The sequence below is a fragment of the Podarcis vaucheri genome (genome assembly GCF_965113315.1).
Source record: "Podarcis vaucheri genome assembly, chromosome: 1".
Classification (NCBI taxonomy): Eukaryota; Metazoa; Chordata; class Lepidosauria; order Squamata; family Lacertidae; genus Podarcis; species Podarcis vaucheri.
The window spans coordinates 42,847,170-42,866,737 of NC_138759.1; the positions used below are offsets into that span (position 1 = coordinate 42,847,170).

At 38.6% G+C, this 19,568-nt stretch overlaps 2 protein-coding genes across 3 annotated transcripts in view; one reads left to right on the forward strand and one right to left on the reverse strand.

Moving 5' to 3' along the window:
• AVEN (apoptosis and caspase activation inhibitor) overlaps nt 1-19,568 on the reverse strand; it is a 97,568-nt gene that overhangs the window by 45,866 nt on the left and 32,134 nt on the right. The window lies entirely within an intron of this gene.
• CHRM5 (cholinergic receptor muscarinic 5) overlaps nt 1,595-19,568 on the forward strand; it is a 57,509-nt gene continuing 39,535 nt past the window's right edge. The window contains exon 1 of one of the 2 annotated variants that reach the window (XM_082240268.1): nt 1,595-2,419. The gene's annotated coding sequence lies outside the window, so the exon portion shown is untranslated. The remainder of the gene's footprint in view (nt 2,420-19,568) is intronic. The other variant, XM_082240267.1, reaches the window with a different exon arrangement.

The following is a 19,568-nucleotide window of genomic DNA, read 5'->3' on the forward strand; positions in this document are numbered from 1 at the left end:
AAACAAATAAACTCTAAGACTGCCAATACATAAGAACCAAATACATTTCCTAGCTCTGAATGTTTCCTTAAGTATCAAGATGTCCTAATCATGTTTCCTCCATGATTTTCCCAAGATTAGCGTGAGTGTGCATACACACACCTCTGCAGATATCTGTGTGAACTGTGCGAGCTCAGATAGGTTGTTTGACAAACTAACCCAGTCTTCACATGGGTTTATTTTCATGAGGGTACACAATTAAACACAGTATCATGAACACAGCGAAACACACATTGCCTACTCTGGCTCCAAGTTTCTGCCTTTGATTGTGACTCCTGAAACCAATCAACTGGAAAGATGCAGGACAGGGTTAAATCAACAGTGATCATTAACTATGAACTAACCAACCAAAGGAGATGAGCTGGTTAAAAAACAGCACTGCAACAAAATGATGAATTAATTATAAACAGCAAGGATATGATATCCCTTATATTTTCGTTGTTTTTCTCACCTCTTCCCAAGCAATGATTTTCCCTATTCATAGTGTGCGAGAGGAAAGATTAATAAAATAAAGTGTCTAATACATTTTTGAAAATGATATAACTAGTCTTTTAATAGGGATGTTCAAACCTAACTTTGAAGTAACTTATCTATACTATATATATATATATATATATATATATATATATATATATATGCTTTCGTAGATTTTCACGGGTACAGGAATGCAGGTTTTGGTGTCTTCGGGTGTCTTCCCGTGTAAGAGTCGGGGTGTCTGTGCGACGTTTCGACGAGGTCTCACTCGTCATCTTCAGGCTGGTGCTTTCGGCTTCTTGTTACTGGAACAGAGCAGAGTCTGGTGTTTGAGTTCCTATAAATACTGTTGAGGGGTGTGGTGTATAGCCTCCAACGTTCTGGGCTCAAACACCAGACTCTGCTCTGTTCCAGTAACAAGAAGCCGAAAGCACCAGCCTGAAGATGACGAGTGAGACCTCGTCGAAACGTCGCACAGACACCCCGACTCTTACACGGGAAGACACCCGAAGACACCAAAACCTGCATATATATATATATATATATATATATATATATATATATATACACACATACACACACACACACACACACACCTATATATGAGAATAAAAAACACAGGGGCATTTTATGCATGCATTAAGCAGGAAGGGCTCAACACATGCTAACCTCAAAAGAGCACTATTCACATGGTAGTAAAATGGGGATGTCTCATTTTAAAATTAAACCAAACAAGTATTCATGGGCTAGAAATCTATTTCAATTGGGGGGACACACACTGAAATGACATATTTACTTGACAATCCCAAGCATCAATAACAAAAATCAGTGGATTTACTTCCAGTTAAACATGGTTAAGGATCTTTTTAAGGTACATATTCTGAAATAAACCAATTACTTCATTTTTTAAAAAATCTATTTTAAATGCAAATTTTCAGTAGCTCCTCTTCTCTGATCCGCTTTAATACCTGCTAGCTACAAAAAAAAAAAGTCAGACTTGAACAAAAATGGCACTCCAATACTTGCATTAAAATCACTGTCCATGTCACTAATAATAGGTGGTTTTCTGGTGTGGCAAGCCATTCAAACAGGGCGGACCTATCAAACCTTATTGCATCATTTGATTTTTCTTCCTACCAATAGACATTGCTGTCCATCAGAAGAAATAATTAGTGTATTATGTATGGAAACGTCATCCTATCAGTTCAGTGCCTGACTTGAATAGCTCATATAAGCAACTCATTGATGCCATGCATGCTCACTGTCTTCAGATATGACACAACACTACACCCTTTGGGAGTTTCTCCCCTGTTCGCATGCAGCATTTCACATCTGTGTTTGACAGAAGGAGAGAAGAGCAGACTGTTCAACAGCCACTACCAAAAGCAGGCTATGCAGGTGAAAAGTTAAGGCAAAACCTGGAGTCCAGTTACCCTGCCCTTCAACACAAAGCACAGCACTGACATATACCGGATTTTCTGGAACAGAGAGAAGTTTTCAGTATTGGAATTCACATGACAAAAGGAAATGGGATTTACTGAGTGCTGAAGCCTTCAATTAACGTTTGATAAATAATGAACATCTGAATTAACCAGAATTGATGTGTTTGCCTCTATTGTTTGAGAAGATGCAAAGTCCACCACTCTTTTTCTTAGCCTCTTAATAGAAGAATTCAAAGTACTATTTAGGGAGCGATCCCAAGGATTTGGAATAACTGGGAGTAAACTGGAAGCAAGCAGCAACAAAATGAAGCAGCACCAGCAAATGAGACAGACACAGTAGAGAAAAAGAAATGTGAAAGCTAGTGTGCAGAATGCATTTCTAATACAGAAAGCTTCCTACCTGGAGAGTGTATCTCAGTATTTGGAGACACAGAATCCAGAAACTGTCTTCAGTCATCTGCTGGGTAAGTTTTTATTTTTTTAATTAAGAAATCTAGCTTTTCCAGTAGGAAGACGATTGCTCTGATTTTGTGCCTACCGTATCAGTGAATTTCAGTTGTGTTTTCATTCACACCAAGGCTGAATTTTAAACCTTTAAAGGTATATTGCCCTGGATTGTACAAATAACTGCTTTTATGTGTTATATTTTCCAAATTACCTTATTAAACTCTTCTCACTTGATTTGCCTATAATTGTTTGCCAAGATTCAAATTGCTCTCGATTGCTGTTTATCTGAGAGCTGGGAAATGTAGAAATAACAGCCAAATCTATAAAACCACACCACAGTTACTATTTACAAAGTAATATTTACTGCACTTCAATATTTAATGCAAGCTATTAAAGCAAAGAATTTAACACAATGGCAACATCAAATTTTAAAGGCATAATTTATTACAGTCAAACCCATGCTTAAAATACACCAAGAAAAGAGACCAAAAGTGTCAATTATAGTTAGCTGTGAAACTATAGTAACTGATGTAAAAGCACTGTTAAAAAATGAAGGCTTGGCATACAGTTTAAATGCAAGTGGAGGATAAGAGTTCAGCAGCATTGCAAATGAGGTCTGAGCATATGCATTTTAATTCAAATTAGAATATAAAATGATCAAACCAAAAGAGGTGGATAGTGAAAGAGCACTGCTACAACAGATTTATGTGGTGCATTGCACATCACTTCGTGGTTCAAATCTAGAACACTGATACCAGAATTCATTAGTTCAAAAACTAGGGCTGTTAGCCTACAATGGTTCTTGGTGAAGGTGTATATGATGACAAGTCTCCACGATCTTCATCTCTTCAAAAGCTGTTCAGTAAAACATTTGACAACTACTTAATACAAATATAAAACAATAAAAATACACACTCTCTTAATTTTAAAGGAAACCCACTATATATTTTAATTATACGGCCTGTCTCTACATCTTCTCTTTTATTTGTTTCTTTGCAAGAATCCAATTTATTCTGATCTCTTTTCTTCACATTTCTCACATACTCAAAGACTTAAGTGAGATTTTTAGTAGCTCACAATGCAAACTTGACAGCTAACCTGAGGAGGAATGCCCAGATTGGGAGGGAGCTCTTGTACCATCAGGTGCCGAAGATTCTACCAAAATGCTGAGCTTGAGTCACTTTTAGGGGTTAATCCCCTTTATATTCTTACTAGCACTTCCTCTGTAACTATGCAATCCCTTCTGTCGACCTCTGTTACTCCTATAATAACAGAGAGAAGTTTCTAGTTTGCATTCCTGTTCCAGATTTCTAACAATGATCTTAGTTTGAAGGACACGATGTTTTTGCTTGCCTACTGTACTTTCAGGTGTTTATTTTAAGAGTTCTCCTCGGTACAGCTAACATTCTCTGTCGCCCAGGGTTCCGTGGCAGCAGAAAAAACACAGCTGATGCCAATGTGAGACAATCATTTACAAATCTGGGGTTCTTAATGCAATGGTGAAAGTGAACATGGGAAGCTGCCTTACACTGTAGTTGGATCTTGTGGTCTATATAGCTCAGTACTCCCTACACTGGCTTGCAGGAGCTCTCCGGGCTTTTGTATTTCCACACTCAACCTGGAGATGCTAGGAATTGAACTTAAGATCTTCTGCATGCAAAACATGTGATGGACCACTGAAATATAGCCCTACAGCAAAGCTTCCCGCAGTTTGCTCAATTATGATTTTCAAAATACTATGAAACACAATGTCCTGCACCTGTTCACCATTGCAAACTTCGGACAGGGCTAGAAACCTAAACTAAATGCAAAGAAAAAGATAAAAAGTTGCTGTTTGCCAAAGGTGTAAAACAACAGCTTGATGGTAGATAGCATTAAATATGCAGTGTTAAAAGGACTGATAACCCAACTATCACATTCAGTTTGTAAAATAACAAAACTACAAATACATTTACAAAAGCAACTTGAAAAAGTTACAAAAAAACTTCTTTCTAAAATCCTATGCATTGTAAACTTCTATATTTTAAAATAAGAACACATTAAGTTGAAAGAAGGCTTTAAAAACATAACAGTAGGCAACTAAATATAAAACGGCTTTACCCTTAAATTTAGGATACTCAATTGCTAAATGCTATCACTTGAGGACCAATAAATATCATGTAATGCACATCGCTAAGGGCTTGTTTATATTACCACCTAACAGATCTGATACACCAACCAACGTTCATGTCAGGTGCAATTAATAAATGGGTGTAGGGAAGAGACACCAGGAAAAACAAAAAATATGCTAATTAAGTGCAATAATAATACTTACAAATCTGTATGTTTTTAAGCAGTACAATTTGAAGAATAAATATTCAACTTCTAATGCTACCTATACCAATTCTCAGATGCTTCTGGTATAAGACCAGGAATGGGAAACCTATGACCCCTCAGATGCTGCCAGACTCCAACAGCTACCAGCCCACATGGTCAATGGTCAGGGATGATGGAACTGTAGAGCAGCAGCATCTTGAAGGGTCACAGGTTTCCCATCCTTGGAGTAAGCAGTGTGGGGCACCTGTTTCACATCAAATTCAATGACGTACTAACCTGTGACTAAATCAAAGTATAGACAAAGTTTTAAACAATGTTATCATCGAGGAATGGCACATAATGACCCAATTTAAACTGGCATCAAGATTCATTTTAATATGAATGTGAAACAGTGTCTAAACTGAAAGCATTTCAAAAGTACTTCACTTTTAACGGGTCCTTTGACTATATAATCAAAAGGTAAAATAGCTTGCTGGCTCCTTGGAAAAAGCTAATTCAAAGAATAGTTAACCGATCATTAGCTCAGCATTAACTGATCACTAGCTCAAGACAATTAGCTCAGCAAGTGACAGAATCAGGAATGGCGTTCAAAGGTTTTTGCTTTCCATTTTCAGTCTAATACTACACTAAATATGACTGCTTATATATTACCATCTAATTATAAATCAAATATAAACAGACTTTTCCTGCTTTGTTTAACCTAAATTCCTTATTGTTTCTGAAACACTTCATTTCTGCTGCAAGACATTAGTATACTGACTATTACCCCCGGCAGCAAGTGATTTGCCACCACAGGCAATTGAACATAAATTTCTCCATTATTATATTCAAAATTTCTAATCATTTTTCTTAACATCTATAATGCTTCATGTTGGTGCAGCTAAAATGTTTCAAAAATGGAAGGAAATCTGGGGGTGGAAGGAAGAGTTTAAGAAATGAAATGGTTCTATGAAAAAGGAGAATTCATGACACTGAAACAGGGGTGGGGAGTGGGGTCAGATTTAAGAAAGAACAGTGGCTTGAAGAAACTACAACAAGAGAAATTAAACCCTCAAAACTGGCCACAAGCATCCTAGAATTAGATCTTCTGCACATCACCTAGCACTCTTGGTATCCAAGGTGGAAAAATTTCAGAGCTTCTCCTAGATGGTACCATCTACTTTCTGGAGCTCTGGTGATCTAGAGAGAAGTAACACTGAATAATTCAAAGTGGGGAAGAACTTTTCTCAAAGATGTGGATAAATAAGGCAACCACAACAGCCACTGAATTGACACTGGCAGGAAACTGGTCCTTTGCTATGTATACATTTTGCCAACAATTGCAAAATAAGTCCCTTTCCTTCTAAATGGTGTGGTTTCTTTCCTCATAAATCTATTACAATGGGGATTTTTTAAAAAAAGATAAAATTTAGTTTTTCTTTTAGAAAAGGACATGGTGGGTTGAATCCAGCAGGAGTGTTCCCTGAGAAGAATTTTGTCCGGAGGATACTCCTACTGGTAGAAGGGAGGAGTAAACTTTTGTTGATTCTCTCCTCCAACTGTGCTCTTTGAAAATTTGCTCCTGACAGTTGGAATACCCTCCAAAGCTGATTTTCAGAGTGCATAGGCTGCTGTAAGGAAAGGGGGGAATTGGCAAGTGACCTCCCCTCCACATTGGATCCCAATGCCTTATCAAACACCTTCTGGGCATGGAAGGAGCATTTCTGTTCACTGGATGTGAGGTCTGGATCCAAGCAATCCTTTTTCTTTAGCTATCTGGTAGTCCACTGAAATGAAATGTATACAATAGATAAATCGCTCTTTCTCACCCACAGTACAAAGTGTAAGACAAGTTAAGCCTTATTATTGGATGTGGTGAGTGTTAAGACCCTTGAAATGATCAATATTAATAGTTTTATAGAGAAATGACAGAAGTAATTTGCATTTGTCTGTCTCGAGAGCTCTGGGTGTGAAGTCAAATCACTACGTTAGCAGCACCAAAGTGACCTCCCCAGGGCAAAAGCCAGCCTGAGCAGTGTATATGGCGGTCCTCCCAGGCTCAGCCCCGCTGATGTGGTCCAGAGGAAAGCAGAGCAATATGTTTGGCACCAGCTTGGTTACAGGTTTCCTAGATGGGCTACCTTCTTAGATTGATGAGTCTCATCTGCCCTGCCCCTACAACACATACAAAAACAGCCTTCTTGACTGTTGGACCCCCTATTAGTCTTCTCTACTCAATCCACTAGAGCCTGTCTTCGCATGCAGGGGAGAAGTAGAGTAAACTTACTGAAAGTCATGAGCATGATGATGTCATGAAGGCACTTAAGTTCAGTGGGTCTACGTGAGTAAAACTTAACTGAATACCACCCATAATGTCTTGTTACTATGGTCCAGCAACTTATACATAAATGGGAACTTAATGGACAATAAACTGTACTCCTTAAAAGATGTCATGAACACCTGAGCACAAAATTGCATTCTTAAATTCATGTCACTTCTGTTTTGAACTGGCAATGCTTTACTCTTTTAACAATAAGATTAATCAGAGCATATGTGCTTAACTTGCACATGGTTCCAGAACTGCAGACCATTTGGTTTCCAATTGGAAACTGAATCTAAGAATCCATACATCCAAGGATCCTAAGCCTACAGCAATTATGCAAATGAAGAACCATAGTTCTGTAGTCTCTGCCCAGATGTATCAGCCCTGATAAAGCACATCCATTCTCCTTACACCAGATGGTCTTAAACAGTTCACTAAGCTTAAGTTATTTTTCATCTATATCTGTGCAAAATCTTGTCTGAAAGAGAACACTGAAACCTGTCAGCCTATAAATATAATTCGATAATACCATTCATTCCACTCTCCTCCTACCTAGAAACTATAGCAGGGGGGGTTTTAGTTAAAGATCAATACATAGCAAAGAAATGGATAAATCAGTTCTCTCCCCCCTTCTTTTGTTTAGTTCTAAGTTTGCCATCTGTCAACGTTTTTGCTGTTTTTCAAATTTGAAGTGAACTGCATGTCATAAGAAAAAAAACTTGTCATTAAAAATTTACAGTGAACTTATGTTTGCATTAAAATCAGTAAACACATCTGCTGACAATTAATATGAAACAGTACTGCAAAATGCATTTGTATTAAAATATTTTAAGGTTGTTGTAAGAATGACATGATAATCTGTCATCAGTGGGGGGAAATACAGGAAAAATAGCCTGCTCCTTAAACAGAACAAGATTTCTCTTACTAACACTTTCAGTTGATTAATCCTTGGATCACTGTTTGCTAGCTACAAAGTCTGTTTATCAAAGCCAGAGTCAGCTGTTCACCAATTGTAAGCTTGTGCCATATTCATTTGTTTGATCACGTTATTTAAACAATTTTACTGTTTGCCTAGCGATGGATTCACACAAGTATTTTCCCCGATAGGATGATTCCTACCCTGAAGAAACTCAGGTTACATGTGTATGTATTTCCCACTAGTGTTAATATTTCACTTCAGAACCAATATGGAACAACAATCTGGCCCTGTGATGAGCCATACACAAGATCAAGATTTCTATATCATTAAATGGTTTTGAAAACTAACATGTCTCCTTGTTAGGTCAGTCATATATAATTGCATAGCACTGTGCTGTCTACAATTTCTTCTTTGTACTGCAGCAAGCATAGCAAAGCTAAATGAATGGAGATTAGATCAGTTGATGAGCAGGGATTAAATGCTGCTGCCTTGGCTACACAATCCTGTTCCCTGCTGAGAACAGGACACAATGCAGGATGAAACCCTGTACTCCTGTCTATTAGCTAACGACACCAGTGATGTTGACTGAGGAGCAGGCAGACATGGTTTGGGGGAAATGTCTTCATGGACCCCCTTGCAGGCCAAGACTGGCCCAAAGGTTCTCCACCCCTAGTCTAATCCCAACAGGGCTCTTCTTATATTCACATCCATATATACTCCTTTTAGGACTAAGGGCATTTTTTAAAAAGCTCTCAATGGATTCTACATACCTATTATATGCGTAGAGGGATGTTTACACACATACCATTGTTAAAGTGTAATCAATAAAAAGAATAAGAACAAATTTATAATCAATTAGAAAGACAGCTCCAATCAGAAACGCAGCAGTTGTGAATACAATGTAGCCTTTGACATGCAGGACAAATGTAGGAGGCATTACAAAGGCAGTCTACCCTATCTGGGGCCCTCCTGAAGTACTGGACCACAGTTCCCATCAGCTCCAGCCAGCATGGCCAAATGGCCAGGGTGGGTGGGAACATTAATGCAAAATATTTGGAAGGAACCAAGAAATGGTTCCTGGCACAGAAATAAGTACCCCTTTATTAAAAAAAAAGTAACCAGTTACTTCCACGTTATGAAAACAAACATGGGACACTAATCAAAACAAGATGCGAGAAGAAAGTCTGCACAAGCTATTTGTGAAAAAAATTAGACATAAATTTAGACATAAATTAGCAGATGCTGACCCATACTCTATAAAGTAGTAAAACAATTTATAATGGTCTTCTTTAAAATTTCTATTTTACCCCCTTATTTGGTAAGCTTACTATTTCAAAAGAGGATAACTCTTGAGTTCATTATTTTTCTATAAATAAGCATAACTTTTCCTTAAATTGAAGAAATAGGCTTCAAAACTGCTACAGATAAATTCTTGGTACGGCCTGAATTTCTAAACACTTTTCTTAAGTCGTACTGGAAAAATTTACATTTGCTGTGCATCACTGCATACAACTTTACAGTCCCTGCAGCAAAAGAAAAATGAAGTTGTACCTGCAAAGATTTTAAGTGCACAAGTTTAGGAACAAGCAGTACCAAAATCTAGTAAATGGTTCCTGCATTATTAAAAGCATGAAGAACAAATATGGAAACAAACATTAAACTAAGCAAAAAGATGAAACATTTCACAATGAACACTGTTTTGCACTCCCGACTTTCTTGAGTTGTGGGAACTTAAAATATAAGGTGATTCATTATTTGATTTCGAAACAACTTAATATATTTAAAAATTTATCTAAATGGTGTACACAACATTAAACTTAAACAAAATATTACAAAATATACAGTTACATATAAAAAGTTACATTAATAGAAATATCAATTCATTTTCCGACACACTCTCCCAATAAGCTTCCGGGTTCTCTTCACCCAAGGTCCAAACAAACTCTTAGCTCACCCACAAAAGTATCACAATGAGAAGAGGACATCACCCTAGTCTCTCATGCTAGACTTGCTTTTTATGGGCAGGCCCAAGGTGGATGGTACTCCTTCAGGCTGCCCACAGCTGTGTCCCATTCAGCTGCACTTTCCACACCAGGCTTCCTCAAACTCGGCCCTCCAGATGTTTTGAGACTACAATTCCCATCATCCCTGACCACTGGTCCTGCTAGCTAGGGATCATGGGAGTTGTAGGCCAAATACATCTGGAGGGTCAAGTTTGAAGAAGCCTATTCCACACCCAGTTCCAGGTGCAGCAGGGGGTCCAAAGGATGGGAAGAGTCCCCCCCCCACTAACAGCTCTTTGTAGCTGGAGTCCGTCAGGGCCCTGCTCTCTCATGTGAGGTGGGAAAAGGCCTGCAAAGCAGGGAGCAGGTCTTGCAGGACTCACAGCCAAGGTGATCCTGCAGGATCGGGCCAATAACACACCTAGTCCAGTGCTCTTGATGTCAGTTTCTTCAAGGAGCATAAGCAGACTTTTCATTCAAGTGGATTGGACTATGTCAGCACTGCAAAGTGTACCTAAGTTTGGAATAATTATGACTAGGGGTGTGAACTGCAAGCAAGTTCTGGTTTAGGTCCTGCTTTAGATAGCAAGTTGATTCAGTTCAAACAGCTTTGAAGGAAGCAGAGCCTCCTTTAGGAAAACATGAAGCTTCATGTCTCACTGCTGAATATCTTGGTGGAAATGACTGGGAGAAACAGTGGGTGGGCATTTGGATGAACCGAACATTTACTAGCACAGTTATCCTGTGTCAAAAACATATAAATTCCACCAGTGTTCAGCAGTACTTGACTGCAGTCAACCAGCATTGTCTCAACAACATCTGGAAGCCCAATGGTTCCCCACCCCTGGCTTAAGTTATAAAGCACTTAAGATAGAAACTATCTTTTTCTTTAGCACAATGAAGCTTGTAATGTGATTTATAAGACTCTGCTAAACGAAATGTGCACATTATACTGTTACAGGTGAATGCTATCATGTTATTTTTAGAACAGTTAATTTTCCATCACATTGATGCTTCAATTTTCAATGTTGATTGTTTGATTGTTCTATACTCTGAGGTCTCTGCATCTTTCCACTTTTCCCATCTCTTGTCACATTCGGAAATGAACAATGAAAAGCAAAAGAGTTACAGTGATGAAGAGGAGGCTGGAAAAATAAAATAGTGAAGAAACAGCACAGATAAATAATATGGGGTCTAGTAAGAATGAGAAAAGAATGTGGGTGGAAAAGTGAACCAAGTGTCAATGGATGGACCTTACAGAAAGCTTTTCTTTAGTTTTTGCTCAATCACACTTACTTTGGCAACAGCAGGCAATCACAAACTGTTCAGCACAATTTCATGCATGCTGAACAGTTTGTCAGATCTGTGCTTTTAATTGTACAAAGAACAATTTCTTCTGCACAATATCTATTACATTCAATAAACAATAAAAATTTCCTTCTTCATGTACACAAGGCCAAATCACTTATATTCAGCTCTAGTTAACGCTGTTGGCACACAAGGAGAAAAAAATCTAAAACCAGATATAATGTAAGTTTTATGACTTTTAATTTTCCTCACAGAATTATGATTAAATTTTAAATGTATTTTTCTTGCTACTCATTTTTATTAATTTCTAACAGGTTCATAAATGTATGGATTTCTAGATCACTCCCTTCCACATAAAATGTATGTTCAGCACAAATCTATACACATCCTATAGTTACCCAGGAAAATTCACATCACTTCCAAGCATCTTCCAGCCTGGTCTAAGAGGTTGACTGACCCTCCACACCTTAACTAAAATCCAACCACGTCTGTCCCACAGTTGGATGATCACTCATCCCTCACCCTGCAGTCCCCTGCACCACCCACTATTACTCTGGAGCAGATTTGGAAGGGAAGCAGGGATAGAAAGGTGTAGAGTTTGTAAACAGGAGGGTGAATAGAGCCTCAACAGAGCCTAGTGATGCAATAGAAATGCAGAACACTATCCCACAAGTTCAATGTGGTTTTATGTAAGGACAGCAGTGTTTATATAGCACCAGGAGATAACACTTTCAAAATCCAATCATCCACCCATAATATATAACCCTGCATAAAAGCTTGCTCTTATGATGCAGAAAATCCTGGCAAAAGCCCATATAAGGTGGAGTACAATTCTTGACATTCTGCATGTGCCATCCCAACAACACTCAAGACGCAACGTTACATGGATATGCACATCTGAACGTACCATTTTAGGGTTCATTTTCCTTCCATTCCCTTTTGAAGGTGACAGGACTTTGTGCTGGCATTCTGATTTCTTAAATACAATGGGGGGTAAATCTACACGGTAGCAGCCATCCCTTTGTCTCTGCTGTTTAAGCAGAACAGCCACTTTTTGACATGAGCAAAAACGAGAAACTTGTCAGGAATATATGCTTCCAGTGCTGTTGTTCTGAAGTTCAAATAAACTAAGTTTGCTAAGTTCAAAAATAGGTTGCAAATATGGTATTTACCTGCATGCAAGTCATACTGAAATCTCTGGAGTTTGGGGTCATGCTATTTTAAACAGAACTATTTAGAGTGCAGGTGAAACATTCAAAATAGCCAAATCATCAATAATAGAAGGACTGGATGAGGAATGAAAAGAATAAAAGGTTTTGTTCAACTCTTAGCAACAGCTCAAAAACCTGCCAGATCAGTAGAAACTGCACTGTGACTTACAATGTATTGTCCTATCAATTTCAATAGGACCTCTGCTTGACCCACAGGTTAGAGCTACTGCCTATAATGAACAGCACGGAAAGGAGCAAAGCAAATATTGTTTCCATTTTGGTGTTTGCATCTGACATTTGTGTTGTTTTTAATTTCGGTACATCATCTTGGAATCATATCACCAAACAGAATAGAAATGAAACAAAGGAGGAACTTTTTCTGGCAATGAGACCTGTCATACTTGCCATGTTGTTGCCTGTCTTGACTCTAGGTAGCTGGCAGCAGAGGAAGGGTGAAAAATTAGGCCAAAGAAAGTGAACAGAGAAAGGGATGGGTGACTGCTCTCTGACAAATTATTTGCATGTCTTGGTTTGTTTTTTTTTAATCTACATTATCTATTTCACAATCTTCCTGCTGTAGGTGAGTGTTCATTGCCTCTTTATCATAAGCATCCCCACAGGGAAAGCAGCCTGAACCTGCTCCTCCTTTTTCTGCCACTAAGAGCAGGCACGCCTAACACAGTAAGGTCTCCTAGGATTGCAAGAGTCTCTTGGGGCTGTTGTACATCCAGCCCTGTTAGTGAGAGAATGGCTTTCTGGCTCTAGTCCACCTAGCTTGTGAAGCTCCTTCCTTCTCCCCAGCAGTTCTGTTCAAGTTTATGCAGCATGTCTGATACACCACTACACCAGCCTAATTTGAACTGTAAGTCCAGCCTGTTATGGCAAGCTCAAACTTCAAGTGACACTTTAGTACCTACTAGGATAACAGCCCTATAATGCATGTTCCCTGGGACCATTATATCCCATAGCTCCCTGCTGGGGAGTGGAATTTCCTCAATATACATTGTAAGGTGGTCTTGTACAGTTTGCCACATAGGTAACCTGCAGTTTGTAGTTTACATACCTCAAACAGCAGGTCTGCCTTTGTATAAACACGGTTCCTCTGAGGATGAACACTCAAAAGTGTTGTGATTCTTTCATTTTTAAAATTATTTCTATCATTTGGAACATTTTCCTTTCTGCTGTTGTGCAGACCATGTGCAATCTTTAGCTAAAGGGGTTGTCCCCAGATACATCCTTTCAGCTAACAGTAAGAAGTTGGCTGTGTATCTTGCATGGGTCTTCCTGGTTCTACAGTTGTGGCCACCCATCAGGTGTATGAGTAGAACCACTGTAGTGTGAAGCTGCATAGTGTGTTGAATATGAGAAGTGAGTGGATATTTCTGGTAAAGTCGGCATATGGCTCCAGGAAATCATTAATGGCAGCATGACTACCTATAGGTTTTTTTAATTCTGCTTATAAAGGGGAGTCTGACTGTACTTTGGTCTTTACCCTCACCGACTTCCTTTCGAAAGACAGATGGTGAAATAATGTCTCAATGGTGCATCCAATTTATCAAAAAGTCATATGAGAAACTGAGGCTGTAATCTTATACACGCTTACCTGGAAATAAGTCCAACTGAACTCAGACTTACTATATGTATGGGACTGCAGTATAAGTAAGTGAGATTAATAGGAATACGCCACACAGCATACCATTTTCAAATAAATGCATCCTTCAAAGAGATACATTTCTTAGTAGGAAATCCAGAATGCAGTATTTCTTAAGTTGAGTTCAGTACATTTGTGCTGAAGTGTATTCCAAGAACTATGCAGTATAGAGTCAGGTTTTTTTATTTGTAATAAATGGTAGAAATCACTGTTTAAAAAATTCAAGGCTCTCCTCAGAAAGGCGGAAGGCTTTTTGAAGGCTCTCTAAGGAAGAAGGAAAGCAGAACAGAGAGGGGGCTGGTTTTGTTTGACTGACTCATTTTCAACCTTTACTGGGAGGTGAATCAGATGACCTTCCCTTGACAATATACACTCAACGCTGTGGCTCATGAAAAGGGTGGTATTTCTGGAACTGCTGTAGACAATTCAGATTGGGAAACTGATAAGGTCTATTCTTTATTTTCAAGGTCTTGAATGAAAACAGAGTGAGTGAAAGTGAGGCATACATGCTTCCGTTGATCAGTGTAGTGTCCTTCAGATGTAAGCAGCAGATGTAAAGCAGATGTAGAAGATGCTTTCCCCCCACGAAGGGAACCTACGCAGCTGGGGCAACTTCTGAATGATGCAACCACTTGAGTGAGGCTGACTCTGTGCCTCTTTCTTGCAGAATTGGCTCTCATGCAACAGTTTCAGTAGCTGAAGGGTGTTAAAAATTTCCTCTTGTAAGTGTTAGAATTAAATGTTAAGATTTCTTGGGAGGAGAACACAACCAATATAGGTGCAAGAACAACCAAACAATGCAATAAGGAATTATTTGAATAAAGACATAATTGTAGGAAAGATTATATATTATGAGTCACTAATGAGAGGTCATAAGTAATGCTATAAATAGATGCGTTTTTGTTCTATTTTGACATGCTGATAAAACTAAATTGGCATAAAGCTGAGTGTAATTGGAGGTTAACAGCACAATCTTAACAAAAGAGGAGATGGACTTTATTTTGGTAATATGTTAATTCTAATGAAAAGAGAAAGAAGTCAGAATTACACCCCTTAAGGTAAAGGTAAAAGACCTCTGGAAGGTTATGTGTTCATCTCCCCTTTCAGGCCAAGGGAGCCAGCGTTTGTCCGCAGACAGTTTTCCAGGTCATGTGGCCAGCATGACTAAACCGCTTCCATGATGCAAGCCAGAACACACAGAAACACCATTTACTTTCCCACTGCAGAGGTACCTATTTATCTACTTACACTAGTATGCTTTCAAACTCCTAGGTTGGCAGGAGCTGGGACAAAGCAACGGGAGCTCACCCCACCAAGCGGATTCAAACTGCTGACCTTACAATCAGCAAGCTCAAGAGGCTTGGTGGTTTAGACCACAGTGCCATCCATACCCCCACACCCCTCAAGACCAGTATCCTAGCTCCAGAAAAGGCTAAGCTTCCCATAAACTTATTTTTAGACCACTGTGTTGACCTGGTCCTAATCCTGAGTACATATGAGCATGGGACAGCTTTCAAATCTAACAATGCATTAGCTGGCACATTTCTTCTGCTTTGCCTTCTGATCATCTAAATGCATTGCTGCAACTATTGATAACAAATACTTACTTTGAAACAGTTATAAGATGAAGCCCTCAGAATTCTAACAGGAAAATCACTTAATGACCAAGGCAGGATCACATTCATCTATTCCACAAGTTGTTACATTGATCATTCCTGCTGTATCTCCTCTACTAACACATTGAGAAAATTAAAATATTCATCTATTCAGAGCAGACACAAGTTTTCCATAAAACACAAATAAAAGAATACAAGAATTTTGTATCTTGCTGTAGAAGTTAGGCAGTTCAATCCCTAGCATTTTTACTCAACAATTGATGTCATTCAGAGTAAGAAAACAGCCTGATCTATTAAAATAAATGATAAAGATGTATATGATTTTAAATTGCACAACTTTATTCTCCCACCACAGAAATAAAATTAAGCTGGCAGTTTAAATTTCTGACATTTCCTGTTTTTAGCACTTCAAAATGTATAAAAAAGGGACAGCTTGTTCGATAAGGGTGAAAAAAATCTAATGTTGGAAACTTTTAGAAAGGAAATGTTGAACAGATGGAAATCCAGCCTACAATGTTGCCAATTTCTGCAATTTTATTATAAGATTTTGCTATCTTGGTATATATTTAAAGGGACCTGGTTAATTTCTTTCTATTTTCATATAACAAATTTTCTTTCATACAACTGTGGTAATCATAGTCACCATTTTGCAGCTCACATTATTTGCCATGTAACATCACAATAAATCTCTATGAGCCATCGTTTTCTTATCAACCTTTTCTCATTTGCAAGGGAATAGTTGTGTTATTCTTGTAGCAGAAACAACAAAGAGCTTTGTGACACCTTAAAGACTATCAAATAAGGGCTAAAAGATTCTCTCTTGTTTTGACTGTTTTTCTTTATATCCTCCCACCAGCCAAGATGGTGCCAAACATATTGCTCTGCTTTCCTTTGGACCGCATCAGTGGGGGGGGGGGGGCTTGTCCTCTGGGCACTCCAGGACTTCCATATACACTGCTCGGGCTTCCACCACAGGAAGGTCCTTCTTCCTTAAAACAAATGCCATTATTGCAAGATGCTAAAGATAATTAACTTTATGGAATTTTTAGCCACACTGCCTACAGAAGGTCACTGGGTATCTGAGGTCCACTAGGTAGACAAAGGTGAAATAAACTCTTAAGAAGTAAGTGCCGCTCCCATCAATTTTGTAGACTGGCCAAGCCCAAACAACTGGAATCACATATATTGAGTAAAACAAAAGAACACATAAATTTCTAGATTATTAGGGAAGGAGGCAACAAGAGTAGGAACACATATGACACAGTGTTTAAGTCCATGCTAGGGTGAGACCCCAAACTTAATTCATTCTGGAGGTCCATTCTTAACCAAAAACTGTTCATAACCTGAGGTGCGCTTTCACTAATGGGGCCTCCTGCTGCCGCCGTGCAGCCGGCACGTGGTTTCTGTTCTCATCCTGGGGCAAAGTTCTCAACCCGAGGTACTACTTCCGGGTTAGCAGAGTTTGTAACCTGAAGCGTTTGTAACCCAAAGCATTTCTAACCTGAGGTACCACTGTAAATCCACCTGCAAAAGGTGCCCAGCAAACAAAAAACAAAAGGTGTGCCCATCTGATAAAGTCCTTTATTCTACCTATGTAGACCTTAGGGGTCCTTGTTATATCCAGAGCGCCACGCCTCCAAGCAGCGGCGCTACAACCCCTGCCAGTGCCTGGGGTTGACCAAAGGTGTTGAGCTTTTTTTAGGAAATGAAAGTTGTTGAGCTGGGCAGGCAATCGGAGGAAGAGACATAGGGCTACAGAGAGACTGTGGCGACAATCCTGTGGATCGTGATAGGCCTGGTCTAAAGAAAATCCCAAGGCTGCAGAATGCAGGGACTGTGGAGGCAACTCTCTCCCTTAGAAACAGTCCATCAGATAAGGAAAGGCTGTTTTTGGAGATTTTGTCTTCCAGGTCCTAGTCCAATGCTCTAACTACTGCACCAAACTGGCTCTCTAATAAAAGTCCATAAAGTGCCTTGTGCAAACACTATGTTCATGCTGCAGAAGAAAAGAATGTAACTACCATACCAAAAAGGTGGAAATGCTCAAAACTACTGTTGGCATAGAAAAGTCATATGTAAAGAATCCCAAAGTTTTTAGCAGGAAATCGCAACACATTTCATCAGTCATTAGGGCTAGAACCACGTTTTCACACTTAAATGATGACACAAACTCTCAGAATTCTTTTTCAACTTCTAGATTCTGCATTAGATCCCATACTGTGCTAAAATGAGCAGGTAGATGCAAAGACTTTGTACAAGATGCTAATTCTATTCCCTATCCAAATGGTGCTCTCAGTTCTTCCCTTTTCCCATAATGAAAAGAGCCAAAAACCTTCTTCTTTACTCACATTTGAAGCACCAAAATAAAGTTATTTTATGGAGATTGCAATCCTCTCTGTTGCTTCTTATATAAGATTGTTGCCACTTGGGGCATTTATGTAGAATTACTAAACAGTAGGACCATATTTTGATCATTGTTCTAAGCTCAGCATTTCTCCTTATAATATCTATAATCAGGTTTATAAACAATTTCAAAAGCCTTCTTTTGTTTATAGCCACAAAATAGAAGGCTGCTTTAAAAAGACAAAACTTCCCAGTTCTGAGAGATGCTGGTTATTCTTCAATCTCATGCACTGGTCTAATTTGAATGTTGAAAATTGCACAAACATGTTGTTGGTTATTGTTGCTGGTTTTTTTTAAAAAGGTTATTTTTAAATGCGTAAAATATTTTTAAAGAATATATCACATAGGACTTTTCTTCATCTGTTTCATAAGTAATGCAGTACAAAACAGAAATACAAACATGCATTCCTGAAATTAAGAGAAAACTCCAAATATTTTTGAGAATTGTGGAAAACCTTTCTTCCTTGTGTGGAAATTAATTCTGCAACATTGCCCTAGTCAACTTGAGACTGGTTTAATTGCAATTTGCTATCCTGGGAATACTATCTCTTGTATTTTCTCTCAAGATATCCATCAGGACAGGATAATGGTATCCAATCTTATTTTAAACAAGCATTTTGATTCTTTTGTGACTTTACTCCATGGTACAACTGTAAGTGCTGGTACACAACCTAACTTAAGAATTAATGACTATAGCAGTGAAAAACTACACCTGTACCCTTCTGAACAAGACTGTACTGTGGAATTCATATTCAGGTCCTGAGAATATAAGCATTCAAGAACTTTTGAAATTATTGTTCTAAAACAAGCAGGGTCAGTGGCTTTCTCACTGTCAAGACGCTGAGGCACACATTTTGTCAAAGCAAGCAACTGGAGCCTTTTCAAGATTCATGAGAATCTTACAATTTCACATTGTCAGCAGAGCATTCAAGTCTTTAGTGGGGACAGGTAGCAGGGAACAACAGAGAGGGTTTAAGTTGGGGGCAAGAAACTAACCTGCCAGTCCCTCCTCTCAAACATAAAACTCCATCATTATTTTGTGGCTGCTATTTTAAGAAGTGCTCTGTCTTCCCTGCTGCTCTTCCATAGAGCTCGTGAAGCATGTGACATAAAGTTTCTAGGGTTCAAAACAAGATTTTTTTTTCCCCAGCAGAAAATTGCCAAACCTGATGCTACAGTTCCTTCTATTTCTGCCTTATGACTTCTTAATGAAGAGGAAATTGTTTCTCATTACTGTCTTTCACTAGATTGTGCTGAGTACAGCCATAGACCACAGCCATTATGAATATTCATCTCAAATCCTTAGCCACCCACAAAGTGTGAAAATTATTGGTCTATATTTTTCAAAATGTTAGTAATATGCCAGAAGGCATATTGGGGAATGAAACGAAACTAACTTGGACTTAACTAAAAGAATTACAGTGGTGACTAGCTGTC